General features: G+C 39.0%; 1 pseudogene; it reads right to left on the reverse strand.

The window, feature by feature from the left end:
• Positions 1 to 870: 870 nt before the first annotated feature.
• On the reverse strand, positions 871 to 10,583 carry LOC121316422 (annotated as a pseudogene).
• Between the last annotated feature and the right edge of the window lie 13,361 nt (positions 10,584 to 23,944).

Here is a 23,944-nt window from a genome sequence, read left to right on the forward strand (position 1 = left end):
AATTTTGCAGTGGTCTCTTAATTTTTTCCAGAGCTGTATATATATATATATATATATATATATATATATATATATATATATTATAGATAAATTCTTCGATAACGTAATTAGTTTGTGTCATTGGCCGCTTTTCCACACATTTTAGAAAGTCAATACTCTCTCTCCACCGTCACGATTTATGTGACGAAGCATCGCATACAACGCACATACCATGCACTATAAGAAGTGCAAGTCTAACATTTCAAATTATTGTCATTTGACTCATAAAATGGTAGTGCTTTGTAATTTGGTTGTTTTTAAGCAAGGTTATAAAAAAAAATACAGCTACTACAAATAAAAAAAATACAACCCTTTGCACAGATGTCACACAAAAATGTCACGTTTGTACCCATAAAATGTATAAAATTAGCATAGCTGAGAATTCGTTGCCAGTAGCTTTATTAATACAGCACCAGGCTTTAGTGTCCACCTAGAGATGAAATAAAATCTCTTGAACCTAATATGTTGAGGAATATTTGTTTTAGAAGATCAAAAATATGAAAAAGAAAAGGAAAACTCTTGATTCTGTGTATTTGTTCCATATAACTAACAACTATATATATATATATATATATATATATATATATAATATATATATATATATATATATATAAAAAAAAGTTGACCGCTCTGGCGAGAGCCTTGCACTGTCGCCTGCGGAATTCAAGTCCAGGTATTATTATTATTATTATTATTATTATTATTATTATTATTATTATTATTATTATTATTATTAGTAGTAGTAGTAGTAGTAGTAATAGTAGTATTTGTTATAGTAGGGTTTTTTTTGGTGGGGGATCACATATTTTTATTATAAGAAAGTACAGTAGCTCAGTTTTCCTTGTCTGAGATGGTCTTTGTTCCACGCAGTCCACCGGTACTATGTGCAGCAATGAGACCGACTTTACAACCAGCTGGTGCATCCCTCCGGATGGTTGAGGGTTTATCAATGTGCTGATGGTTACCACCACCGAAGGGATGTTTATCAGCATTCATAGCCACACCACGGACATGTAGCCAGCAGTTTCTCTTGGCCTTGTACTTGAGGTAGGCTCGACCCAACCCGCCTTCAGGATTGGTTTATCAATACAACCATGTGACAGAAATAGAATGATCTTTGGTGGTAAATCTCCCTCCCAATCTGTGAGGGCGTTAAGTATCCTGTACTGTTTGGCCTGGCACTTCCCAGGATTAAAAGGAAGTCAGTCGACCCGGAAGGGAAATGATGTGGCAGCCGTGGATTGGAGGAGTGGCTCTAATGGTTTACCAAGGGGTCATGTGTGACGGTACAAATAGGGAATGAAGCGATGTAATCTGTTCCTTCAGTTATGGTTACAGAATGACCCGGAAGGGCCAGTGTTATGAAAAATATCCTGAGTGTTTTGTTTGTTTTGTCCGGTCTTGTTTGTTATTGTTTAGATGGCTAACACAATCCGGAGCTGTCGCCAAAGGCCAGCACCAACCCAGACAAGTGAATAAGTGAATAAGAACGGGACTATTTATATTTTGGGAACCAACCATAGATTTAAACAGAGCAATACACGCCACTGTATTGCCTGTTAGCATTGTTTATTATTGACTGCTGTTACACTATCAGGCAATTGGATTACAAACCATTAGACAACATTGCGCCTGGATTATAATAGTCTGTCTGTTTTTTTGATCACCTGCCCCTGCACACTGTTAACTACTTTGCCACAGATCACCACCAGCAACAGCACTGATGAAGGTTCTGTTGGCAGAGGAGATTACTTTCTTGGACCTGGATGGCAGTTTCACATGGGATTTCTTAGTTTCCGGGTTGTGGGAGATGTCAGTGGTGTAGTTCCCAGAGGCACAGGCTAGCTTGCCACGGTCACCGGACTTCTCTTCCAGGCAGCAAATAATGGTACCTTCAGGCATGGTGCCAGCTGAGCAAACATTGCCAATGTTCAGCAGAGCCTTCTTGCCACAGTAGATAAATTGTCCAGTATGAATGCCCTCAGCAGCAATGAAGAGCTCAGTCCTCTTCTTGAACCTGTAGGGATCACAGAAAGCCACCTTGGCCAGGGGAGTACCACGGCCTGGATTGTCAATGATATCCTTCACAATCCCCTTGATGTAGCCATAGCATTCAGCAAAGTCAACAGATCTGAGTTTAATAGCTCCTTTCCTGTGCTTCACATGGGCTTTGAAGATGGAGCCCGCACCTTTTATCTGTGCCAGGATAACTTGTCCCACTATAGTCGCAGTAGTAACCTAAATGCTGGTATTTTAGTTCCATTCATAGACAAAGGATCAAAATTGCTGAAGCTATGGTCTTGTAGGAAAACGTGTATATATTATATGTTTACATGTATATTTGATTTATAATAAATATATATGTAGTCAATAAATGTTTATCAAATAATGGAAGGATAGTACACAGCTCTTTGTTATGGAATGTTTTTGTTTGTTTGTTTGTTTTTTTCTATCTCGGTTTTTGTTTTGTCTCCCATAGATTTTTATTAAAAAAAAATGTTGGTGGCCAAATGAGGCAGGCTGCACTTGCTGTGCATCTACACAAACTAAAATCTTAGTGGAAACGCAGTTTAAGAAAGCAGCACGATATCAGTAGTCACACAAGCCAAATTGGAATATACCCTCAGGTATTTTAATATTAATTAGGATATTTGCATTTGGAAGAATTTCTCTGGTTAAAAGAAAACTACATGGAAACACACATTACCCAAAAGGTACTACCAAAATAGAATGAGAAAAATGTGACTTATTTTTCTTTTTCCTTGGAAACTGTCCCATTGTTGGCTAGATGCCGGATACTGTTTTGTGGGAAACATGCTGCTTCACCGTCACACATTCAGTGGACCAGGGACCTCATGCAACTTTTATTAGAAAAAAAAATGATGCCCTGAAACATTTTATACAGCCTCACGGTTCATTTTAACCTCAACCAGCTCAGTTCTATCTCATTCTGTCTACCTGTCTTTCTCTCTGTCTGTCTTTCTAGGGTCTTAATCATCTAAACAGAAATCTTGATGCCATCATCCATACATTTATAAACCTGATTTTCCGAGAACCTTATTTCACTGTATTCTTATTGTATATATTAATATAATGCTATTGTTATACTATTTGTTTTTCTAACAAAAAAAACTATAAACATAAAAAACCAATTTAATATTGTGTTAAAAATGAAATAAAAATGTTTTTTTTTACCCCCTTTGCCAATTTGGAATGGCCATTTTGAGTGTCACCCTACCTCTGCAACCCACATGCTGGCTCAGGAGGACAGAGGATCAGCACTTTTTTTTTTACCTAGTGAACTTAGTCGGAACTATCCAACCCCTGAGGAGAGGGTTCAGATCAAGATCAATGCTTGACCAATAGGGATCAATGTGGCCCAGGGAGATAAACCAACCCAAGCTGATTTTCTCTCCCCAGCTCTAGGTTTCCTGGTGGAGTCCCTAGCCAAGATTGACAACTTGTCGCAATCAATATTAGGGAGTAACACATTACATGTAATGCACGACTGTAAACTGATTACATGATTATGTGGTTACTTTTCATTACATTTAATGAGTAACGTTGAAATCATCTTGCTAGAAATGCTGTTAATAGGAGGGAAAGAGTGAGTTTGATAGCTGGATATTCAGAGAATATTTCTGCAGCCTGACCCAACTGAAAAAAAAAAATCTCTGTAAATGAATAGTTTAACTTTAAATCACTAACTAGTTACAGTTTTGTTCACGTAATTTGAAAAGTAAAGGATTACTTTTTAAAAGTAACTTCCTCAGCGGTGGTTGCAGCTGAAATGCCAACAAGCCTTTACCATGTGAAGTGGAGATTTATGTTTTTATTTAAATAAAATTCAAAAACTATTGTGTTAAATGTGAAACTGCTTAAACCTTAAAGCCTGTAATGGTAGCATCTACTTTGTTTTTAAACTACTGGGGCATAACAAGCCTTTCATTTTAAATGATTAACTAGAGCCACTAAATGCTTGTTAAATTAAATGTCATGAAAAAAACTTGACTATATATAATTCCTTCCTAGTCTCCATTACTCTGAAGATAGACTCCCATTGAAATCTCACTCTGGCTGGGGCCATGCATGTCCCCAACACAGATGGTGAAAATACAGTAAAAAAAAAAAAAAAATAAAAAACCCACAAGGTAAGTTGCTATAACTTTTGCAGTTGACACAAGTGATGTCCCAGATATAGGAAGGAGACCTCAGGAGGCCTCATGGTTAGCTAAAGGAAACATATTCTGCCTGAGCCATTGAGGATTTTCACCAGTCCCATTGCGTGGGTCCACAGGGTGCACTGCTTGGCCGCTGATGAGACACATGGCAACACACTCAGACTGCCCTCACTGTTCTGTACCTCATATACATTCCCTGTGGGATAGCACATGCTTTCAGATTTATTTTTTCTTTTTTTTTTTTTAGCTTGCCAGTAGAGCCAATGAAGGTTGGACATCTTTCTTAACTATTTTTATATATTATTAGAATTCATAGTAGCAAAAAAGGCAAATGTAGTTAGGGATTATAATTTACCCCCAAATATATGACTATGCTGTTATTATAATTGGAGTTTTATACAAGCCTCTAAATTAAATTTCTGAGAGTTGTTTATTTCTGGCTTAGCAACTTTATTGTTTTTCTTTTCTGGAAAAAAAAAAAATAATAAATCTGCTGTCTTCAAATTTTAGTAAAAAGCTTAAAACACTTAGCCCACAGCCTGACTTAAAAAATATGTAAGGGTATTTTATAGTTAGTTTTGTTTGATGGAAGTGTTATTTTAAGCCTTTAAAGATGTTTTATTTGTGAAAGAATGATCAAATAGAACCCATTTTCAGACTTCATGTGTTTGGGTTGTTCAGTTTGTGTTTAAGCTGTTTTAAAATAAAAAAAATAATAATATATCAATACCATTTTTTAGAATGCTTTCTTGGGGATTCCATCCAAGTATATGTTTTTACTTTTCATTAAGCTTTTACTTTTACTTGAACTTCAAATATCATTTTTACTTAAACTTCAAATATCATGTTAAAAGCTTGTCTACACCCCCCTTGCTCTTGTATGACGTTTATTATCATTCTCAGTGGTTCTTGGATGTGTTGCTCCAATACTGATGCTGCCAGACTCACCTAACCTACTTCTTCTTTCTGTATATTGATCATGTCACATGATTTCAATGGAATGAGGAAGTCTATTCAGTTTCGACACTTTGGATTCTCCAGACAAGTTTCAAAAGTCTAAACAACCTAAAAACTTATTGTAAACCCAGATTAAGAAAGCTCCACAATATCCATAGTAATGCCAAATTGGAACACTGAGAGAAATATTTAAATAAATCTTCCCATATTTTATATTAATTAGCTTATCTCAATTTTCAAGGAGAAGTTCTCTCTAAACAAAAACTATGTGGAAACCCAAATTGTCCAATAGGTAGTACCAAAATAGCATGACAAAAAGGTGAGACTTATTTATAGTTTTACATGTAAACCAAGTTATTGTGTCTTGGGTTTCTGCTCTTCAGATCGCCATCATCTTGTTCAAACTTCAGTTAGCATTGGAAAGATGTCTTCTGGTTTATTTTATGCCACGTATAACACCTGGTACTTCCCCAGACTACTTTCCATAGCTCAACATCTTTACTTCACCCAGATAACAAGATAAACCAATTCAAATGTTCCTTCCTCCCTCCTTGCATCCCCTTTGCAACTCTAACACGCTGTGAACTACATACCGGTAGTTCCAAGTACTATGGACCAAAAGCAGCAGTAGGTTATGGATGTCATACTGCAAGCTTAACAGTACAGTAGCTCAGAAGTAATAATATTGTGCAGGAAATATTTAAAAGGCCATATTTTTTATATGGCACAGGCACATTTTATAAGAACAATAAAACAATAGTTATGGCATAAAACTAGCAAGAGCAGTTGAACTGTTGTCCTGAATAGTTTTTAAATTGTCAAACCTTATAGTTTTCAAATAGTTTTATTTCTATCTTGAAAAAAAATATGTTGTTGCCTTTGCAATTAGGGCCCACAGAGTTTATATTTTCAGCATGTGCTTATAAGGTAAAAAAAAAAATAATAATAATAATCTGGGGGCCATTACATCTTTAAATCTCTCACTGGAGAAAAAAAGCTTTGATAAACAGAAACCAATGTGTTTTTGTGCAGCTGTTGTCTTGTCCCCCTTGGAAACATGATGCATTTGAAATGGGAACAGCATTATTAAAGCTTCTTTAGTCCAAAGGCTGGAGCAGCCGTTACCTAGCTGAATGTTCTGGAATTTTCCAGGCCGACTGGCAAGGTAAATCCTACTTGATTAGAACAAAGTGGCTGAGTGGACCTCAGTTAGGCACACATCACCACAGCTTCTGCTGCAGATGACATTGGCACTGCCAGCAGTACAATCCAATTGAGACTCCGTAAGCAGAATGCTGTTGAGGCCCATTCCATGTGTGGGAATAGAATGTGTGTGCGTGTGTATGGGAAGAAGGGGGTTATTTTTGTTGAGGTTTTTAAGTTTTGTTTTTATAAAGCCCTATTTTGAAGCATACAAAGGCACATTGTAATGGTATAAAACAAATCATTTGTCCGAAAGAACAGTTTTATTCTGAGAAGTTGCTTGCCAGTTTTATTCCGAGGAGAAAACGTTACCTTGAAATCAGAAACACTTTATAATGTATATGAATGATGAATCTTCATTTAAAACCCTGAAAATCTTGATCTCCTCTATGTGTGCCGCCAGGACTCGGCGTAACGTAACGAATCATATGTATTACACCATATGTAACAGTGGAACGAATGTGTGTGCGTATGGGGCTTGATAGACATGAGATTGATATGGAAGTTGGAGTTAACACACCCCTACGATGTCTATTTTAGGACATCCTCAGGTATAACTCCTTCCTGTGTCAGGCATCAGTCCTCCTTGAGAGTCTTTAAGCACCAGTCCTCCTTGAGTCAGTCGTCAGGTATCAGATATCAGGCATCAGTTCTCCTCAAGTAAGTTGTCATGTATCAGGCATAGTTCTTCAAGAGTCGGTTGTAAGGTATCAGATATCAGACACCAGTCCTCCTCGAGTCAGTTGTCAGGTATCAGGCATCAGTTCTCCTTGAGTCAGTCATCAGGCATCACTCCTCCTTGAGTTGTTTTTTTTTTTTTTTAAGGGGAGAGTGAGGGGTTGGGCAGAGTTGTCTAAATCACCCAAACAAACCAGAAAAAAGCTTTCGATGCTTCCATTGGATGACACAAATGTCAAGCAATCGTTCGACAAGTAGATGGCGTTAAGTTATTGTGATGGGTGAGTAAGAAGTTATTAAAGAAAAGATGATTGAATAATTAAAAAAATAATGAAAATGTAAACTAATTACTAATAATACAGTGTAGCTGCTGATTAGTCGATGCATTTTACCTCTCTCCCCTTAAAAATAAATATATAAATAAATAGATAGATAAACAAAAACTCGAGGAGGACTGATGCCTGATGACTGACTTGAAGATGACTGATGTCTAACGCAGGAAGGAGTGATACTGGAGGATGTCCGAAAATAGACACCGTACACCTTGCAGGCGTGCAGGTTTTATTTCTAAAACAAAACACAAGACATCTCACGTGACACTACCAACAATGGTAGCGCACGTAGGGCATGAACATTGAAAAAGCAAAAATAAAACATGGCACAAAAACTACAAATAAAAGTTGCTGTGAACATGGCTAGCACTACTCTCCTAGATGGGAGGTCCCACTCACGTACCTCGCTATACCAGTGTGGGATCTACAATCCCAAAACTAATCCCTGATTAGTAGACAAACCCCGACCCTGGTTAAATACACAGTCATCTGCAGTTTTGGGACCGTGATAGTTGGTGCCATGTCGTTTTTCCCAATTTCAAATTTTAGCTTGGTATACAGCATTTTTGGATTCAGCAGGTCAAAATCAATAGGAATCCACTGCATACCACATTTTAACAAAAAATGCCTTATGAAGTCTCTTTTTCTCAGAATGGAACAAGACTATAATGCTTAACTACTATATGTTTCGACTCACATTCCAGCCGACAGTTGCAAAATCTGCACATCATTATTTGGTAAAAGTTTTTAAGCGCGGTTTTGGCATTTTAAAAACAAACACCTCTCCTCTTCCATCACAATTTTAATTCCCAAATGGCTTGCTCCAAATTATACATCTGTGCAAGTGCTAGTCAGAGCTTCTGTTTCCCTTCAGACCATGTCTATGGTAATGGCTGAGCCTTGATAACTACAATTGCAAGTATTCATTTCAAGTATTTTTTGTATTAAAAAATCGAATTCTTTTGTAGTGATCCATGCAGTTGTGTTTGTGTATGGTTAATCCTGCTGTAATTGTGTTCCCATCCATCTCTGTATTTCCCACCACTTGTTTGTTTACCTGTCTGTGTAATCATACCTTGCATGTGGGCATGTTCTGTGTCTCACCTGTGATTGGTTGCTGTCTGTCTGTCCTCATTGGCTGTTGTTTGTCTGTGCCCATTGGTCCTAGTGTGCGGCTGAGGGCCAGTGGGATGTGAGTTCAATAAGGGGGCAGGGCTAAGGTAAAAAGAATGAGCTGCAATGCCATTTTGTGTTGTTATTGTTGGTCTTGTAATCTGAGTAGCTGGCAGAGCTGTGGACTGTGTGAGAGAAAGGCCTTTGGAAATAAAGTGTCTCCCTTGTTTTTTGCCTCCTGCTGAAATGCTACACTGTGTTTGCTTTATAACGATTTTTTGTTTTATTTTGTTTTATTTTTGCATGGCGTTTTATTTTGTTTTATAGGTTGCATTTCATTTTATTTTGTCGGTAAAGTTTAAATGTTTTTGTGTCCCGATATATTATTATATATATATGACTCGGTGTTTGTGTGTGTGTGTGTGTGTGTGTGTGTGTGTGTGTGTGGTATATATATATATATATATATATATATATATATATATATATTGTGGCTTTGTGGTGACGGAGCATGTATTTAATTAAAAAACAAATCAAACAAAACACTTTTACAATAACACAGCTCACAGAGCAAAATAAAAAGATTTAACAAAATAAGTCTTGTAACACAAAGAAAATACCTCCACCAAAACAAGTATCGTGCTGGTTACTTTCTGTTTTGTTCTCCCATCTCTCTCACTGTCTCTCTCTCTTTCCTTCAACACCCACCCCGCTGTGAGCGGCTGCTGTGCTTTTATACACATGGTAATCAAATTGCATGTGAGAGGGATGAGGATTTAACCCCACCCACACTGCCCAACAATTACTAACCCAGACCAGTTCTTAAATAAACACCAACAATGCATTTTGATTTCACCTGTTCTTAAATAACCCACAACATTACATTTAAATCATGATATATTTATTTTTAAATCATACACATTCAACAATAAACCATTCCCTTTTTAAATAAACACACTATCTACAAGCAATGCTCTTCTGCCCCTCCTTGTGAGCAGCACACATGGCCCCAACGACCACCTCCTCTCTCCCCTAAAACACAACCACCCTCCCTCAAGTACCCTATTGTCCTTCTCCATCCTTGAGGGAGGGTTGGTCAACAGCCCAGTGCCTTTACAATAGGACTGAGACCCAGCAAAAGGAGACCCGGGTGCAGCGGATGGGGCGTCGGGAGCCTGAGTCAAGGGATCCAACCCCCAGGTGCCGGGCTGTGGTAAAGGAGTGGTGGTCGGGGCTGTGGTGGTAGTGTCTCCTCACCCCCTCTCCCCTTCTCGGTAGCCGACGGCTCCTTTTCTTGGTCTCCAGCAACAGAAAGTTCCGCAGCGAAACTGCTTCTGGTGAAAATCACCAATCCCAGTCGGCCTCTAGGCAGCTTTCCTTCACATGCCCATAGCACAGGCAGAAGGAGCAGTTTGGAACACCAGCCCGGGCCGACTTGGACTGCTCCACATCTAGCTCTTCACAGACCTAGTCTACTACCTGGGGCATACTTTCCACCACTTATATCAGCCCTTGAAATCTTTGGCTGATGCCCTTCAGATGAACTTTTGGCTTCAGCCTGATGAAGTCCAAGAGGATATCCAGGTGGCTGTCCCCCAGTAATTGTCTCCCCTCTGTTCTCAGCCACAGGGTGGTGCTGGGGTCCCACAGCCAGCCTTTTGCGTGTTCTACACGCAAAAGAAACACCAAAAAACCACGTATACCCACAGTACCTGTTCTGGCCTGGATATGTGGAGGCACTGTAATCCCACCACAACCACCATGTGTGGCAGGACGGCTTTGTGGTGATGTCCCCAGACCAGGAAGTTGACACACAAACACAGGTACTGTGAGTTGAAGTGCTGGAGCATGTATTTAATTAAAAAAACAAATCAAACTAAACTTTTTTTTTTTTTAAACTTGGTAGTCGCCAATTGATTTTACCCCATTTTACTTCCAATTTGAAATAGCCAATTGTATTTTTATACTCAGCTCACCGCTACCACCCATGCACTAACTTGAGAGTATCGAAGACGAACACATGCTGTCCTCCAAAACGTGTGCTGTCAGCCAACCGCTTCTTTTCACTCTGCAGGCTCATCATGCAACCAACCCAGAGCTACAGCGTCGGAGGACAACGCAGCTCTGGGCAGCTTACAGTCTACAGGGGTCACTGGTGTGCGGTGAGCTCCCATTCACGGTCGCCAGTGGAATAGCCTATTCTTGAACCTGCGACTTCCAGGCTAGGCGCCTTTCCTGGATGTACCACTTGGGAGCCCCCCCAAACAAAACACTTTTACAAAAACAGAGTTTGCAGAGCAAAATAAAAAGGTTTAACAAAACAAGTCTCGTACCACAACAAAAATACCACCACAAAAACAAGTAGCATGCTGGTCCTTCCAGCACAAGTAGCAATTGTTTACTTTTTACTTTCTGTTTCATTCTTCCATCTCTCTCTCTCGCTCTCCTTCAACACACACCACGCTGTGAGAAACTGCTGTGCTTTTATATACATGGCCAGCTCCGAATTAGTAATCACTTTATCAATTCGGAGATGTCCACATTCTGCATGTGTTTATAGGGATTGACTATTTAACCCAAACCATGTGGTCAAACGATAACAAACTCAAACCCATTCTGGTAATCAGTGAAACCTAAGCCAGACTAGAACACTGCCCCCTGAGCTTACAGCTAATCAAGACAGCAATCTTAAAGGTAAGAGTCTGACCCCTATTTCATGTTAAGTTTATGTATAGATACTCCTGGAGTCATGGATGTTTCTTTGTAAATGGACTTCAGGAGAGCCTGAAGACAGCCAGATTGTGTAAAGAAATCACTCACATGGATCATACAGTTATTATTTTAAAGATTATTGTTTATTTAGTACTTTTCAGTTTTGACACATAAATACATTTCAATGCATAAATAAGAAAAATGTTAAGTTACTCTTGGGTTCTGCTGTGCTTTGTAGGTGTATATGAACTTGCTTGAAAATTGCTTTAGTGTGTGTGACATATGAACACAACTCAATGAAAACAAAACAAAATCAAGCAGGATCTATTACAAAGACCCCTGTCTTTGAGACTACGGTATCCTGAGAACAGCAATTTGATGTAGTTATGTTTACAATACCACTGAGCACAAAAGCATGAAAAATGCTATCCGTTTTGAATGTTTATTTTTCTTTTTAACATGGATATGGTTTACATCAAATTGCTGTTTTCCACAGTTAGGTTGATGCCATGACCCGGATCTCATAACTTGGTTGTAGCCAATCACAAAGGTTAAAAGAAGACTGTAATGAGCAGTGTTGTTTGATGCGCTGTTGTTACTGATTCTGTCCTGCGTCAGTGAGATGAGATGAGGCTAAAAGCTCTGTAACCACAAATGTAGACCAGCCTGGCAATTTTTGCATAGTGGTAAGGGCACATGCTTGGGGTGTGTGGGCCCAGCCTCCACTCTGTTACACTGGGCTTTTTAATACAGTTCAAACCCTGGTATCATCCATTCCTTTACTGAAAGAGTCTTACTCAAATAATCCTGATGTAACTAGCACAGAGCAAGGTACCAAGGAGAATTATTGTGTTTGAAAATCTGCATATCCTGAAATAGACTGATAAGAGGTAAGTACAATAAAGCCTTGGTTATCAAGTTTTTACCACCAGCAGTATTTTTCTTAGTTCAGTGAGGCAGGTCTGGAAGATCCATGTTGTGTTTTCAAATGGACACTTCTGGTGGGATGTGTTCAAGCAGAAGAGTGTTTTTAGGCTCTGGTCTCAATTGCAGTGGCTGCCTTAAAAAGCCATTCCAGACTCTTCATTCTGGCCTTTCTGCAGCCTCCCTGTGGTTAGTTCACAGTCAAGGGAGCACAGGTTGTGTTTGCAGCTGCTTGTCATACCTTGACCCAAAATTAGCTTTTTAGGTGAACAGGGGAAAAAAAAAAGGTTGACTGATGAAAACACTACTAGAAATTATTATAACTAAAATCTCTAATATCAAAAACATTAATACAGATGTGTTATCTTGTGTATGAAAGACTAAGGACAATTGTACTATATTCAAAGTGTAGGCCAGTAAAAAAAAAAAAAGTTATATGGTGGCACGGGAAATGTGTGGAAAAGGCAAGTACTTTATATGTGGTGAGGTGACAGCTCCCTCTCTCCTGAATGTGTTGAGCTGCCCTCTCCTACGGGTAAAATAAAAGCTAGCTCCTGAATTACTGTGCTTAATAACTCTTTGTTTAAAAAGTCCCCAGTCTCATGAATATAACAGGAGCAGTCTATATGCACAAGGATGATAGAAATAATTCCTTTTACATGCATAAATGGGGGGGGGTGTCATTAGTTCATTCACAAATTAAGGACTGCCCCAGACAAATAAATGGTGTGTTAAAGCAGAAGTTATGATGTTACGGAAATGATTTATGTCACAGAAAACTGTGTCTTTCTTTTGTTAAAGAGCCTGACACCAGAACTTTGTTTGTTTATTTTTTGTCAATCTTCATTGTTCATAGGATTGCTATCTGTCTAACAGACACTTCCACTTTTTCATAGCAATTTAATGCAAAAATATCAGTACACATTCCCTGCTTGCCTTCCAAATAGAGATCTTCTAAATAATTATTATGAACAGCACACCGTGGGATGATATTTATAAGCAAGGCCACCAGACATTGCATAATGCTTGGCCAGCCGTAATCACTTTAGTAGACTACAGAAAACATGCTAGAGCAAATAATCACTTACCAACTTGAAGTAAGTTTAACAGAGACCTGAATTGTGGTGGATTTTTATGGAATATTGGGAAGCAACAAAATGGGGTGATGGGAGTAGGTTTAAATCTATTTATTTCCTTGCTTTACTTAAAGGCTTTTCACACTAGCCATTTTGACCCGGGGCAACCCCAAGTTGAACAGCAAGCACTTTCACATTGCCAGTTTCAACCTGAGACCTGTTTTACTGGGGTCAATTCACCCCTGACAGAAATTAGGGTTGAGAATTTCAACCCAGGACGAAGCGCTCACCTCGAGTTGAAAACTTTAATGTGAATGCAACAGGGTTACGCTTGCCTCGCGTTGAAAACGCGCATGACAGCAGCCAAAAGCAAATGTCAAGGGGCAAGGTTCACAGATCCGCACGCAGTAGTAAATAAAAATAATAAAAATGGCAAAAGTGATATGGAGCTATGATGAGGTCCGGGAATTGTTCAGTTTTTGGGAAAATTAAAATATCCAGGGATTGTGATCATTGTCGTAGTAACCTGAAAAGGTCATGTCTTGCCCGGAGCACACGCTGCTGGTACCTCCTCTGAGCTTGTTGTATATGAGCCCTCCTTCGCAAAATAATAAAAAAACATGAAAGCCTTGTCGGGAGCCATGTTGGATATTTTCTTCCGCCACTGTGTTTATGTAGTGTGAAACGGTCATGTCCAACCCGGGGGTGAATCTTAACCAGAGAATTGTAGAGCATGGCAAATGTGAATGCATGCTGGGCTGAACTCAAGGGGGAGTCACCCTGGGGCCACCCCGTGTTGACTCAACATGGGTTTTAATGGTGTAGTGTGAAAAACCCTTCAGAAAAAGACTCTTTGTGTCAAGACGTAGACAAGTATTTAAGTGATGTTTTGGTGTAAAAATAATTCTGGGGGTTGTGTTCTGATAACACTCCTTTCCTAAGGTTATTTAAATAAATTTAAAAGACATTGCTTGACCCAGGAAAAGTTCACTAATGCTGCTTAGCATCACAAACTACTGGCATGCTCTGGAAGGTAATTAATGATCTGTGACAGGATGTGAGTGGTGTAATGAAACAATTGAATGTCCAAACAGTAATGCTCTCAAAACGTCCGTGTTTTATTTACAAAACAAACCAAGAAATATTAATAAACCTCCCCTCTACCAGCACTGGTATCAGGGGGAACACGGCAGGTTAGAGTCCCAAAAGAAAACGATACATTCCAAAACGAAAAGTGTGTCTTGTGCTGTTTAGGAAGGATGTGCTCAGGGCTTGGTGCTGGCTCCATGGCTGCATCTCCGTGGATGCAGCTCCTGGCGCTTCAATCCTCCCCTGCAAAACACAATGAATGAATACAGAGAAAACAATAACAAAAGCTCCGGCCATCTATTACGTTTTAACGCAAGAGGGTGTACTGATGAAGCTGCTTCCCCTTTGTATCATAGAACTCCTCCCTTCAATCAGCCCATTGCCATGGTTTCTCCGATCGCTCTCTGTCCTGTAGTTGATTGCAAGGGAGTCCTTTCATGTACGTGCAGCTACGCGCTCCCCCTAATATGGTCACCTTCTGGTCTCCACCTATCGTCGAGGCTGTCCATCTAGGAGGAAGCATACCATCAACCTTACACCCTTTCTGTTTGGGAGGGAGATTTACAGCTTGAATTCATTTACTCTCTGTCTCAATCTGATGACAGCGTTGATTGCAGTATGCCCATAGTGTATGTGATTTCACTGAAAATCTTTGGTCCAATGAGACTGCTGGCAAGTCCTTAGGACACAAATGTTCTTGATCCTTTGGCGGATGCAGCTGTTACCTGCAAGAGACATCTGGGCACAGCAGATCGACTGAAGGTAGGGATGCCCCTAAGTATCTTTTTTATAACGACCCAGTGGCATAAACTCATAAAGCAGCAGTTACTTTAATATGTGCGTGTCATGCATAACTTCCAGCTGTTTTCTAGCACCCCTGAAAATGTCCTCATTTAGAAAACCCAAACTATATGTGCCCTAATAATATTTCTCTAGGTGAAGGGGTTTTATATATGGGAGGCACTGTGATTACAATTCATATGATGAATGCTTGCCCCGGACAATAGTTTTAATAACAGTTTTATTTTTATTTTGACTTTATTCCATCAATTTAAATAATACATATTAATGTAAAATATGTCTCTGTCAGGGCAGGCATAAGTTTGGTAAGTTGTGGGCTTGAAACAATACAGCTAGCCTAAGAAAAAGATATCTGGATACCTACCTGTACAGAATGCAAAGTAAAATCCCTAAAAAGTGTATTCTGGGGGCCTTCTTTGGAAAGATAAGCATTGACAGCACAACAAGACATTTATTTTAGAAATTTTAACAATTTTATACAGAATAAACAATGTAGTTAGAAGTTAGACTGGGCTATTTGTGTTCCTCCTTATAGCAAGAATGGAAACACCAGAGGAATACTTTATGGGACAAATGGGAGCCGTGACCATACTGTCTTCTATCCCCGAGTGCAGCATTAAGGGCTGCCTTATAATGAGACAGCATTAATATATTTGTATGTTTAAGAATAGAAAATGTGTCTTTTATATATAATGTGTAACCCATTTTAAAATCATACATTAAAATTGCACAGTCCTTCACCTCCTCCCTGCACAGAGGAATACTAATCACCTCATGCTTTGCCATTCTTTATCATCCCTGAGGAGTCTTTTCAGAAGCATGTTTAGCTGAAATAATTAGTAAGCATGACAATTAATGATCTAAAAAAAAATACTCCTTACCGTTTTTATTATTTTAAACTATTTTTTACTTTATATAGGCTGTATGGTCCATTGGTTAAAGAAAAGGGGCTTGTAATAAGGAGGTCCCTGGTTCAAATCCTGATACAGCCACTGACTCATTGTGTGACCCTGAGCAAGTCACTTAACCTCCTTGTGCTTCATCTTTCAGGTGAGATGTTGTTGTAAGTGACTCTGCAGCTGATGCATAGTTCACACACCTTAGTGTCTGTAAGTCACCTTGGATAAAGGCATCTGCTAAATAAACAAATAATAATAATACAAAAAAATAATATTTAATGGCTAATTTTATGCCCAGATTTGGGGACCAGGGCCCAAGAGGGATATACTCTTATAAAACTGCAGTTTCCCTGATGAATGTGTGTGAAATGTTTTGATAAAATTACAGATACTTAAAAAATGAAGTCTTTTCTATTGTTCGATTAATAAAATTATTAAACTATTAATATTAAACTAATATTTTGAGGAAATGTTTCATTTTAAATCAATGTATATGCATTAAAGGGAATGCATACCTACCAACGCAAATTGAAGAAATTGAGGTCTGTCAGTTTTCAGAACCCTGCCATGACTCCAAGCACCAAATACACATCTTGCCTCACCACTGCAACCAACTTACTGATTAGAAGAACTGAATGTCAAGACAAGATTTCCAAGGCAAGGGCCTAGCCTGGAGGTATCTGCCTAGACTAGTCATACGCTGATGCAAAATGAGGAGCCCTAGCCCCAAACGACTTAACCCTACAAGAGCACGAATGCCAATTGTACCTCCCTTACTCTGCAAGAACTCTAACCCTACCAGGGCACAAATGAGAGTCCCCATCTACTGCAAGATATACGTTATCCTAATAATTGATGGATCTAGTGTTAATAATATGGTGGGGGTAATCAACCAAATTGATTTTAAGAGTGATTCATAATTCGTAAAACATTAAATGATTTTAGTCGTACCAAAATGGCACACCATTGCCAATGTCAATATTTAAGTAGAAAATAATACAAAAAATATACTATATTACCATATATTTAGCAGCAAAGCACCTTTGGTGGGTATCTGTGGGAATGAGATTAGGGCGGAATTGTGTCGTCCCCCCCTACAGTTAAAGCCCACACCCTGTTGTTGGATAGCCTGAACGAGGCCCAGAGACAACAGCAATGTGGTCTTAGCATTTGTAATCATAAGCAGGCAGGGAGGGTTGTAATTTGTCTGTGTTTACACAATTCTGTTGGTTACAAATGAAGTCATTATGTTATGATATCACATTAGACATTATCACGCTAAGTGTGTTTCCATTTTCATAGCTGTGTGTCACTTTAATGCAAATATTTATCATCAAATAACTGAGTACTGTAGTCAAGTGGTTAATAGGGAGGACAAGAAGTGTATTTGGCTTTCGATGAAAGTAATTGACCAAAAACCAGAGTGAGTTCTTATAGGGTTTTTTTTTTTTTTTAACAGAAATGCAAATATAAAAAAATGTCTTGTTTTCGGCTTATTATTATGAGTCATCCCATTTGTTATGGCACTGCAAACTATCGTGAATATTTTACAGACACATTACCTTGAGGCTACACCAGCAGTTGGTGGATGTTTTGCACATCTGAGAGGCCTAGAACATGCTCAAAACATTATTATTATTATTATTATTATTATTATTATTATTATTATTATTATTAATAATAATAATAATAATAATAATGAATGTGAAGGACAATATTACTACAAAACAGCTTTGTGGAAGGGTGTGGGTATTCACTCACATAGGAGACAAAAGTGTACTTGCAAACACCGCACAGGTGCCCAGTTTTTTTAATTCTTTTTTAATTCTTATTTTTAGCCTACAGAGGGCTTGAGTACTGGCAATGGTAAACAAGTCCACGGGCATACGAATCCAGGTACATAGTCCACTGCAGCTGCACTCACAGGTGCTCTGTAAACAATAATCATAAAGAACAAAAGCTGAAAAAAAATTTGAAAATAAAAGACAGTAATAAAATTACAAAATAAAGGTGCTGCACTCTGGAGCATTTACCCCGACCATCGTTACCCCCACGGCCCAGGTCTCTGTCCTACTCCCATTCTCTTCCTCACTACCCTATACAATTATCGGGGCCTGCCCAAGTTCTTTCCCCACTGCACAAATAATCTTGTCTTTGTTTTTTTCTTTTTTATGCTGTGGTTTTCTCCAGCCACGCTTGGTTCACCCGTAGAGCTCCTGCTGGCTCGTATACATCTAGAGGGGGCAGACCCAAGGGAACCACAGAGCATCATTTTATCAGTGCAGCAATCAACCAAAGCCCGCCCCTCAGCCACTCAGAGAGAGGGAAAGCCCATACACCCTCTTTCCTACCTCTCTGTGTCAATGCCGTGACTGACAGGCGGATTTTACGAGGCTGCTGCCTCCTACCTGCAGGACCATGCATACACCAGACAGCCAGCACAGACCTCCCCTGCTACAAGCTTCATTCCACATACCACAGGGTAGTTTACACTTTAGTTGCAATTAATTGTTGGTAGTGTTGTTTTGAAGAGGCAACAATCAAACAACAAAGCATACCATGCCTGATATTCTCCACTCATTTCTGTTAGGTAATAGCCTTTATGCAAAAATTAGTAGTAGTGTCACATACAGCTTAAAATGCACATTATTTTACAATTGTAAATAAAATCTTCCAAATTCTACATATTGTTACATATTGTCACAGAGACGGCCGAAGTGGGCGGCGTCAGAACCAGGATTGAATGAAATACACAAAGACAGAACAGATGAATATGAAATGATGATGGTCCTTGCTTGCACCAGTTTATTGTAATTAAAACAGTTGAAAAAACAGAAACAACATTACACGGCACTCTATGCCAAAACAAAAAGACAAACAAAAACGGACTAACACTTTACAAACGGTGAGCAGATCGACAAACAAACACGGTGAGTTAAATAAACAAGTATCGTGCTGGTCCCACCAGCACGCAATAGCAATTGAAATTATAACTCTCCTACTATCTCTCCCGTTCTCCACTCTCCGAACACCCAACCGCGAGTGAGTAAAACGTGCATCTATATATACTGTTGTGCTGGGATTCAATTACTAATTAATTATTCACTTGAATCCCAACATGTGAATTAATTATGTGCAACCTTGTGCTCACATATTAACTACTTTAAATGCACGTGAAGTGATGTACAATCCCGTGTCTAAAAACAAATATACATTTTAAACACTTGTGTTACACAGACCCGTTTATATCTCGTGTACCAATGACTATACACCAACATTTAACACACCACACGCAACATATAATAGAAAATACATACAGTGATGTCACCACTCAGCCATCCGTGACAGTGATACAAGAGATTGTTGATACACATTTGATTGCAGATAGAACCGATAATATAAGAACATAAGAAAGTTTACAAATGAGAGGAGGCCATTGGGCCCATCTTGCTTGTTTGGTTGTTAGTAGTTTATTGATGCCAGAATCTCATCAAGCAGCTTCTTGAAGGATCCCAGAGTGTCAGTTTCAACAACATTACTGGGGAGTTGGTTCCAGACTCCCACAATTCTCTGTGTAAAAAAGTGAATCCTATTTTCTATCACTCAGCTGTATTCACTCATCACTTTGCCACACTCCCATATTATATTTATAGTGCACAGCCCCAGTTTCATAAAGGAACCAGATAAGATAATATGGACATCCTTTTAAGGCTGGTTTCATGGTTTAGATTTTTGTGTTTCTTTTATCAACAGCCCCTCTTAAAACTATTGAGTGAAGTGTGTCATTCAGCTTTAAAACGATAGCCCATGCTTCAGAATGCTTTGCTGATATAAATGGTTATAGATGGTTCTGGTACTGCATTCTGATTTGAGGTTTGTTGTTGTTTTGGGCAGGAGTGTGGCTTCATTACCTGTCAATGAAAAAAGTACTATATGTTATTTTTGGGACAACACTCTCCTTGCGTGATATATACATGACTGCAGCTTTGGTTTAGGTAACAAACCCAAAAATGTTGGGTGTATCAGGATAGATTCAGGAAGGAGACTCGGAGGCTTGGAAGCTGCAGTTTACAGCTCTGGTTTAAACAAAAGAGTACTAAATACACACTGTCATGCTGGGCAGCTGGCTTCTTCTGGTCAGAATAGTTTCCCACAATCTCCCAGTGACCTGATGACAAGAAGTTCCAAATTTGGCCACATTTGGAAGAAAAACAAAAACACATGTCTGTTGGCCTTGTGATGACCATGCAAATATTTATTTAACACTTTGCACTCAGCCCAGTGATCACACGTATATTACTCAGACACCTATCTGGCTTGTGTAAAAGTACAGACTAGGGGCTTTCCAATGACATATTCAGTTTGTGTATGTGGTACTCCTAGCAGGAAATACTGTCGCCTGAAGTTAAGCCCCTCATCATGTGACAGAGTTCACAGCTTAGGTTTCGTTTTGAGTCAATTGCTCTTGTAAGACACTGTTAATGGCAAATAAATTAAAAATGCATTAAAAAAAGCAAAAAAACGTTAGACTAAGTCAGGGCGACCACGGCAGGTACTGCAGTTTGGACACCGAGCATGCACACGTGACACATGGCTCAGGTCTCTTCTTGTCGGAAATGCCATATCAATGTCGTAAAGTCGAAGCAAGGTAATAATGCAAAAGAATCGTAAGTGCCGTGCGTCGTAAGTCAAAGCATCGTAAGTCGAGGATCGCCTATACAGGAAGACTGCCTATGCACATGCTGGGTTTCTGAAGGAAAAACTGAAAATAAATAAAACTTGCTGTGGCAAAGTGCCCACCCTTGTGTATATTTTGTGTTATGTGTTGTGTTTTAATGTTGGTGTATAGTCATTGGTACATGGGATATAAACGGGTCTGTGTAACACAAGTGTTTAAAATGTATATTTGTATTTAGGCACGAGGATTGCACAGCACTTCACGTGCAAGTAAAATGTAATATGTGAACACGGGGAATTGCACTTTATTAATTCACGTGCAGTTGTACTGCGACTCCAATTGAATGATTGATTAGCAGTCGAGTCTCATTACAGCTGTATAAAAGCTGCATGTTTTCACTCACTCTGGGTTGTGTGTTCTGTGAGTGGAGAACGGGATTGGAGACGTAGTCGTAGTAGTAAAATATCTGCTCACCATGTTTTGTTTATTCCGTTTTGTTTGTTTATTTTGGCGAATGTGCCGTGTCCTGTTTTTGTATGTTACAACTGTTTATTTTCTGTCTGTTCTGTTCACTCATTATATGCTGAGCGAAGCCATTCGCTCAGCTCCACCAAACTCCATCTGTCTTGTTGTTTATTTCCTGCTTTTGGTCTGACGTCACCCACTCCGGCCATCTTTGTGACACTTGCTAAAAATTATATCTAAGTAGTTTATTAAAAAAAAAAAAAAAAGATTTTTATATATATATATATATATATATATATATATATATATATATATATATATATATATATATATATTTATACTATTAAATATACGAAAATATCAGAATTTATATCGACTTTAAAACAAAGAGCCAAGCAGCAAGGGAGAGAGCTTGAAATTGAAACCAGGGGAAGGGGTGATGGAGAGTTTGAAACTGAATCCAGGGGAAGGGGTGATGGAGAGCTTGAAACTGAATCCAGGGGAAGGGTGGGGGAGAGCTTGAAACTGAATCCAGGGGAAGGGTGGGGGAGAGCTTCAAACTGAATCCAGGGGAAGCGTGGGGGAGAGCTTGAAACTGAATCCAGGGGAAGGGTGGGGGAGAGCTTGAAACTGAATCCAGGGGAAGCGTGGGGGAGAGCTTGAAACTGAATCCTAGGGAAGGGGTGGGGGAGAGCTTGAAACTGAAACCAGGGGAAGGGGTGATGGAGAGTTTGAAACTGAATCCAGGGGAAGGGGTGATGGAGAGCTTGAAACTGAATCCAGGGGAAGGGTGGGGGAGAGCTTGAAACTGAATCCAGGGGAAGGGTGGGGGAGAGCTTGAAACTGAATCCAGGGGAAGCGTGGGGGAGAGCTTGAAACTGAATCCTAGGGAAGGGGTGGGGGAGAGCTTGAAACTGAATCCCAGGGAAGGGGTGGGGGAGAGCTTGAAACTGAATCCCAGGGAAGGGGTGGGGGAGAGCTTGAAACTGAAAGAGAAAATGGCGCTGAGCCTTATGCATCACTAGTATTTATCTCCTGGAGGTGGAGACGACGGCTGACACATACAGGGCTCCTAAAGGAGCAGCTTTAATATAAGTCCTCAGGTAATTCAGGCTATAAGAGATATATAACCAAAGTCTTTTTTGCTGGTTATTGATTTGAGTGCAGATATACTGAAGAAAGTAGTATTGCACGTTATTAAAAGTGATTATTCATTACTATAATTGTATATATTTTTCTTCTTTAATTAGGTGAAATTACAACTTGTTTTCGTGCTGGATTTATTATTTACAAGCTGCTTTGTTAAAAGCATATTTAATCCAACCTCACTAATCCAAAAACCCACTGATCAGAATAAAATGTGTTTTACCAAAGGAGATGGCGCATTGAGTGTAATGAAAGAAGCTATGGAAGAAAAATGTAATGGTCTAGCCAAAATTCAGAAATTCCTTATAATTTGAGTACAATGTACATTGTAAATGTGTAAAAGGTCTACACATTAAATATCAATAATTATACTGATTACTATAATTCCAGACATTTGGAGGTTATTTAACCTTAACTCAATCCTGATAATACATCGACTAGAGAAAAAATGATAAAATCCTGTAGTTTGCAATGTATGCAAATGTATGTGTAACGTGACATGCCATGTAATCCATGTAATCTGCAATGTATTGGGACAAGCAAGCAGTCTTAGATCCAAGGCCTAGAGTTACGAGACCAAAGCCAAAGCTGAGGGCCTTGAAGGTTGAGGGCAGTGTCAAGGTCAGAATCCTGATGGTTAAGGTTGGTGTCAAGGGTGGCAGTAGAAAACAAGCGCATTCAATGAGAACTGTTTTCTGTAGAGACAACAAAAGAAACACATGTAACTATACTGACTTGGTATCCTAGCAGCAGCTTTTCAAAGGTCTTCTGGGGAGAAATGCTATCTAACACTTAAAAATGAATATTACAATGGAATCTAAATAACCTCCTCACAGTTTATGAATGTTATAACAGTTGTCAATATGACAATTACAAGTGAACAGTTTGAAGCACCCATGAAGTCCTTGGATCAAGGACATCCAAGGTCAGTCACCCAAGGCCGAGACTAGAGCAAATGTTTTTAAGTCGACATTTAGGTCAAGGTCTGGTCTACATGACTGCAAGACTGCAAGAAATAGATGTGCTACAATAACCCTAAATTACAGTGGGTGTATGCTTTGGGCTTGATTTTCATTCTTAGAATTAAAATGCTGCAAAGTACCTTAGCTCTTCCTCAGCTTTGCCCTGGTCTGTTTTTTTTTGTGTTGCACTGAATGTATGCAGAGTGCTTGTTGTTGTTTTTTTTTTTTTTTTATGAAATGGATTTTCTTGGTAAAAATCAGTATTTAAAAATTTCAGGTAAAAATTGATTAAACTGTATCTATAGCATTGATAAAACTCAGAATTTTGTTGGTAAAAAATGGTCTTGATCACCGTGCAACTGCTAAAACATGCACCATGGAAATGAATGCATTTCAGACAGGCAGGTCCCTCTTTAGTTTTTTGTGATATTCATTTCTCTGCTCCTCAGATAGCCTAAAAGTAAATACATTGTGCATAAATATATATGTTTAAGAAGTTCAAATGTTACAAAATCTCACAATTAAATAACAAGATTAAATAACAAATATGTATGTATTAATTTAAAAAAAACAAATACAGTCTGATATAGAGTCAGATGCATTGTTGCAGCTTCTCTACACCCTTTGTCTACTGCACCCCGTGAAAACCTAGCTACAACCAGGTGTTAAATTAACGGGTGTAAAGCAAA

This window comes from Polyodon spathula, chromosome 5, assembly GCF_017654505.1.
Source record: "Polyodon spathula isolate WHYD16114869_AA chromosome 5, ASM1765450v1, whole genome shotgun sequence".
Classification (NCBI taxonomy): domain Eukaryota; kingdom Metazoa; phylum Chordata; class Actinopteri; order Acipenseriformes; family Polyodontidae; genus Polyodon; species Polyodon spathula.